Source organism: Vombatus ursinus, unplaced genomic scaffold (genome assembly GCF_900497805.2).
Source record: "Vombatus ursinus unplaced genomic scaffold, bare-nosed wombat genome assembly UNPS02014813.1, whole genome shotgun sequence".
Classification (NCBI taxonomy): Eukaryota; Metazoa; Chordata; class Mammalia; order Diprotodontia; family Vombatidae; genus Vombatus; species Vombatus ursinus.
Window position 1 is genome coordinate 21587276 of NW_020954591.1, and position 7011 is coordinate 21594286.

The window sequence follows — 7011 nt, forward strand, 5'->3', positions numbered from 1 at the left end:
CGTCTCAAAAATGAGACCTTAATCAGAGAAACTTGCTGCAAAGATTTTTTTCCCCTCTTTTGTGCAAAATCCTTTAATTTTTTATAATTAACATTAGTCATTTTTTCTTGTTATCTTTTTGACTTCTTGTTTGTTCACAAACTTCTCGTATCCATAGATTTCATAGGTAATTTTTCTGTATTTCTCTAGTTTGTTTATGATGTGATCTTTTTTAATTTAACAGCTTATATTTGTATAAGGTGTGACATCTTAGGTCTAAATTTAATTTCTCCCATAATTTATTCAGTGTTAACTAAGTTTTCCCAGTAGTTTTTGTCAAATAGTGAGTGCTTAATCTAGTAGCTGGAATCTTTATTTACTGAATAAAATACGTATTCTGGAATCAGCATTCTTAGATAATTAAAAGTTGTTTCTTTTCTCTGGATCTACCAAGTAATTATTAGAGTTTTCTTCAATTTACTCATCTCTCCTGACTTAATTGGGGGCTTTGTGTGAATGTTCCCTGGGGTAGAGGGAGTAGCTCTCTGTTCTTCCCTTTGGTCACCTAGTGTTTCTCATCTTTATGTTGTATACCTAACATGTTCCACTGATTGGTTCTTGATCAGAACCAAATTGTTTTAGTAATTCTTTCTTGTATCATAGATAAAAGTAAAAATATAAACCCTTTTAAAATATCCAACCTTTTAAGTCCGCATTACCTCATTTCTCTGCCATCCAATGGCAACATTGTCCTCATTTTTCCTCATGCAAAACACTCCTGATTCATAGCATTTTCACTGATTGACCCTCATGTCTGGAACTCTCTTTCTCCTCATTTCTGCCTTCTTGCTTATCTGGCTTCTTTAATTCTTAGCTAAAATCTTACTTCTGGAAGAAGGCTTTTCCATTCCCCCTTAGTGTCTTCCCTTTGAGATTATTTCTGAAATATCCTAGATAAGTCTTGTTTGTACACGTTTGCTTTTTGTCTCCCACATTAGACTGTAAGATGCGCCTTGAGGGTAGGCGGTAGCTTTCTGCTTCTGTCTGTATTCCTGCCACATCCAGTACAGTGCTAGGTATATACATAGTATGTGTTTAATAAATGGAAGGTAGCTGTGTGGCACAATGTACAGAGAGCACTGATGTCAAATTTTGATGATCTTGAGGAAGCCACTTAACCCCTGCCTGTCTCAGTTTCCTTCTCTTTAAAATGATGATAATATCTTTTTCCACTGGGTTGCTGTATGATTAAGATGACATAATATTTGCAAAGTGCTTTGAAAACCTTAAAATGCTGCATAAGTGCTACTTATGATTAGGGAGAGGAGGAGGAGTAGTGATAATAATATGTGATGTATAATAACTAGACTATCATCTCAGCTTTGGAATGAAGTGATGAAAGCACTAGTCAAATTTCACTACTGACCAAGGGAAAGGAAATGTAAATATATTTAGTTTTGTTCCATGTTCCTGTTTGTTTTTCAGTTCCATCTTTTCATGGACTAAGTTTTTAAATAACACACTGGAAGAGTATTGCAAAATGTAAGACATTTCTCTTGAAGCCTTCACCTAATTCTTCCTGTGGAGCTATCCCCTGAGGGAATCTTCTTAGCCCAGTTCCTGGCATCTAATAGGTACTCAAGTGATTATTGATTGACTTTTTTACACTAGAGTCCAACCAAACTGACCTTTCTGTTTCTCATACAAGATGCTTTTCCATTCTTATGCCTTTGCCTTGGATGTTATTCATCATTGAAATGTGCTCCTTCCTCAGTTTCACATCCTAGAACCCCTTGTTTTCTTCAGTTCTCACATCAGGAACTTCTTTCTACATGAATCTCTTTCCCCTTCCTCTCCACGTATTGTGTCATTCCTCCCTGAATTACCTTAAATTTATTTTATATGTATTCTATATGTCCTTATATATGTACATGTTCTCTTTCCCATCTCCCTCAGAAAAATATTGGTTTTTTGAGAGCCCTATAGTTTCGTTTTGATATTTGTATGGTACATCATCTGACTCATTCTGAAGCATTTTTTTTCAATCATATCCCACTCTTGATAACCCCTTTTGGAGTCTTCTTGGCAAAGATACTGGAGTGGTTTGCCATTTCCTTCTCCAGCCCATTTTACAGATGAGGAAACTGAAGCAAACAAGATAAAATAATTTGCCCAGGATCACACAGATAGTAAGTGTCTGAGACCAGATTTTAAATCGGGTCCCGATTTCAAGTCTGGAACTCTATCTCCTGGGCAACCTTGCTGCCATAGACTGACTCATAATAGTTGCCTAATAAGTACATTTTGATTATTGATAAATACCCTACTATCATTTTGAAACCTCACTCTGGCCTGTCCTCCCTATGTATAGATCTTTTTTTTTAGTCAATTGGGGTTAAATGACCAGGGTCACAGCTAGTAAGTGTCAAGTGTTTAGTCTGAGGTCAGATTTGAATTCAGGTCCTCCTGACTTAAGGGCCGTTGCTCTATCCCCCCCCCCCCCCCGAATAATTTTTTAAAGATAAATGAAACAACAGAGATTTTCAAGTGACATTTAAAATGCATTTTATTTATAATACTAAGACTACATCATGAGAATCAAATGAAATAATGTAAACTTTCTAACTGTTGATACACACATTATATATATTTAGCTGAGGAAATGTGAAGAGCAAAAGTCAAGGATGTCAGAATCATATGACAGAAAATGTGCTGGTTAACGTGCTAGGGTAAGGGATGAAGGGTGGATATGATTGACTCTTGGGAGAAAAAGATTTTTTTTTTCCATTTTTTCTCAGTTACATATAAACAAGAATTTTAACAGTTTTATGTAAAACTTTAGTTCTAAATTCTTTCTTCTCTTCTTCCTCTCTTTGAGACGGGAGGCAATGATACATATTATACATGTACAGTCATACAAAATGTTTCCATATTAGCTGTGTTACAAAAGCAGACCAAACAAGAATAAAAGTTTTTTTTTAAAAAAGTGTTTCAATCTGCATTTGAACTCTTACCAGTTCTTTCTCTAGAGGTGAATAGCATCGTTTATCCTAAGTCCTTTGGAATTCTCTTGGATCATTTTATTGCTGAGAATAGCTAGGTCATTCACAGTTGATCATCATCCAGTATTGCTGTTACTGTGTACAGTGTTCTCCTAGTTTCATTCATTTCACTCTGCATCAGTTCATGTAAGTCTTTCTAGTTTTTTTTCTGAAAGCATCCTGCTTGTTATTTCTTGAATCAAAATACTATTCCATCATAATCATATGCCACAACTTGTTCAGCCACTCCCCCATTGATGGGCATTCTTTCAATTTCCAGTTCTTTGCCACAGAAAGAGCTGCTATAAATATTTTTTTTTTCATACGGGCCAGCAAAGGAAGAATTCTTTTAGCACATTCACACACTGTGGTGAACTTCTGTAGGAGAAATGGCAAGGGTAACAAATGACAGACAAGTATGAATAATTGCAGGCTGCATTATTTTGGGAAACTACCAAATCCATACTATTTCAGGTCCATTTAATTAATCAGGCCTTCCAGTGGTGATAGTACTTTTAGAATCTTCATGTTATTCTCAAGTTGGCTGTCTCCTGGATTAATGCTGAAGTAATAATACTCAATAACATGAAGAATTTCAAATACTCTGTTGCTTGATGGGAGGTTGTAGGTTAGTGACCTCTTTTTTTTCCCTTTTCTAGTCCCCTGTGGCAGAATTTCTCACATATAAGACCTTAGTGAATCCCTTTAGTCCCAAATTTTATCTTCTTTTCCCCAGATTATAAGTATTAAACTTCGTAAAATTCCATTACATGTCCAGTGCAAAATGGGTAATTTAATCGTGTCCCTGATACTTATGACCTGCATGACTCTGGGAGGTCACATAACCTTCATGGGACTTGATTTCTTTAGTTGTAAAACTTCATACCTGGAAAAATACTTATTAACTGAATTATTGTCCAAGTTAATCTAATTTATAACTTACCAATTTCAGTTTCACAAGAGAACTTTTCCAGTGAATATGCTATGTGATGGGATGTCATTAATATTAAGAGACTGATTCAACCAGTGATTCAACTTGAATTAACAAGAAAACTGCTAATGAGGATGTGTTGAACAATTTTGTGATCTCTTTTATTAATTTGTAATCAATATGGTTCACTAGAAAATTTATAGTTATGGATGTGCTATCCTTTAAATTCTACAACAAAAATAATTTGTTTATTAAGTACCTACTGTGTTCCAAGTTCTGTGCTAAGTTTTCTGGAAGTATAAATGACACTTACCATATATGTTGCCCTCATGAGCTTATGATATGGTTTAGAGTGGCAATTAGAATGTTTTCTCTACATTTCTGTGATTCTTTACATACTACTTGTTCTCATCTTGTGAGGAAGGAAGTTCAAGTAGCATTTCCCTTTTATAGATGGACACTAAAGTTCTTAGAAGGTCAATGACTTGACTTTAGTCACACCTTAGCAAATGTCTGAGCCTGGAATTTACGTAAAAGAGTCATCTAGCTGACGTTCTTAAGTTTCTGGTAAGGTAAAAGTAAAGGAAATCATTTCATATCTAAAGGAATAACTTAGGACTAAAAATTTCCCTCCATATAAGAAGTTAGGAAATTCTCAGAGACAGGAATTACTTTGCTCATTGTCATAGAGCTTTTTAATTCTCAGAGCCAGGATTCAAATCCAGCTTATCTGACACTTGATACTAGATTTACCATTCATAAAAAAAGAGTTATTAAGGTATGAATGTTCACACATGAACAATCACATCTAATTTACTTATTTGTAAGTTAATTTTTTTGCTGCCTTCAAACAATGAGATTTTAAGGTAATAAAGATAACTTCCTGCTTTTTATTTTAAGAATCCCCATAAAATAACTTTTCCTTCATGATTATTCTTAAAACTAGTGATTGCTCTATAAGTCTTTTGAAATTTTCTTCCTATTCTTAATTTTTACAAAGTAAAAGACAGAAATGAGATCAAATAAGGTTATTTGGATATTCTAACCTAGCATTAACACAAAACATTAATTTTTCACTATACCATTAAGAATTTTTTTATAAGTTGAAGTTAAAAATAGGGCTTCTATAACTTTTTGAGGTATAGACAATTTTTGTGTGTTCTTGATTTTCCAATATATTTTATGAGAAAGTCTTATGAATAAGGTGTCAAGGACCACAAATCATAGGATCATGGTTTTTGAGGTGGTTGGAACCTATTCTTGCCCCCCTCAATTTAAAAAGTAAATTTTCCTTTTCCTAAATTAACTCATGTGGAGGCTATTTTGCAGTTGAGGAAATGGTACAGGGAAGTGAACTGACTTAGCCAGAGTTAGTAAACTAATAATAGTCTTACAGATTTGAACCCAAATATTACTGACTCAGGAAGTCTAGTTTTCTGTTCTCTATACCCCACTGCCTCTGTTTTCCAACATTTTCTCCTACTTACATGACTATTGCTATAGTTGAACGACTAATTTATCAGTTGCCTTTTATGATTCTGAATAGAATTATTTGGTGTGATTTATAATTTGTACCATAACTCAGTTTATAAAACATTTTACACCATAGTTTCCTGTTACCCTTCCCTCATCTTTTTGAATTTAGTGTGTTATAGGTCCTTTTCTAAAATAGTTTCTTCTCTAGTGCCATGTACTACTTATACATCAGTTATTTGGGTAGTTGTGCTGTTATAGGTATGCTATCTCAAGATAAGGGAAGGTAGAAATTTTATTACCAACCAAATCAGCTATTTTTGTGTTTTTTAGGTTACTGATATTTCTTTCTTGCTTTAGCTATTGTAATACTTGTAGACCTGGTCCAGTAATGTTTTGAAAGCTGTGAAATCCCCAGATCTCAGTAAGGCCAGTATATAGTATAGTCAGTAAACATTTACCAACTGCCTTTTATGTGCCAGGCAGTGTTCTCAGTGATGGAGATAGAAGCAAAGGTAAAAGATACTCTCAAAGTGCTCAAAGTCTAAGGGGAAAGACAATGTGTAAACAGATATATAAAAATAAGCTATATATTGGATAAATTGGGAGGTCATGGATAGAGGGAATGTGCTAGCATTAAAGCAAAGACTCTAGAAGGGTGAGATTTTACCTGGGACTTCATACAAATCAAGGAAGCCAGGAGGTGAAGAGGAGGAGGGAGAGAATTCCATACATAACATGGATATTAGCCAGTAAAAATAGCCTGAGTGGAGAGATGGTTTTTTTTTTTTTAATTTCAATTTTTCAGTTTCAGTTTCATATTCTTTTCCTCTCCATCCCCTTCTCCACTTATTGTGAAGACAAAAAATATATGTACTCACACATGTATTATATATGTGTATCATATAAAACATTTCCCCATTAGCCATGTTGGATGGGGAAATTTTTTTTAAAATGATTAACTTTACACTGAGTTTTTGTACATTGAGATGGATAACATTTTATGTCCTTTTGGCCGAGGGGAGGTCGAGGCAGTTGGAGTTAAGTAACTTGCCCAGGGTCACACAGCTAGTAAGTGTTAAGTGTCTGAGGTTGGATTTGAACTCAGGTCCTCTTGACTCCAAGGCCGGAGCTGTATCCAGATTGATAACATTTCAGGTCATGAGGCCTTTGGAATTGTGCCATATCATTGATGATTTACTCAGACTTTCGTAGTTGATTTTCCTTACAATATTGCTGTTATTGTGTAGACTGTTCTGCTTTCTCTACTTTGTATCAATTCACATAGATCTTCACAGATTTTCTTGAAACTGTACTCCTCTTCATTTTTTGGGGGGGGGGGATGAGGCAATCGGAGTTAAGTGACTTGCCCAGGGTCACACAGCTGGTAAGTTTCAAGTGTCTTGAGGCCCAATTTAAACTCAGGTCCTCCTGACTCCAAGGCTGGAGCTCTATCTATCACACCACCTAGCTGCCTCCTCTCATCATTTCTTAGAGCTTACATGGAAGATTCTTTCTCTGGTCTTATTACATCTCTCCTTTCTTTCTTTCTTTCTTTTCTTTCCTTCCTTCCTTCCTTCCTTCCTT

The 7011-nt window shown here is 35.0% G+C and overlaps 1 long non-coding RNA gene across 1 annotated transcript in view; it reads left to right on the plus strand.

The window, feature by feature from the left end:
- The first annotated feature begins 1478 nt into the window (after positions 1-1478).
- The window catches only part of LOC114054476, a 17734-nt gene continuing 12201 nt past the window's right edge, over positions 1479-7011 (plus strand). Inside the window, exon 1 of the long non-coding RNA XR_003570488.1 lies at positions 1479-1613. This is a non-coding gene — a long non-coding RNA (uncharacterized LOC114054476). The remainder of the gene's footprint in view (positions 1614-7011) is intronic.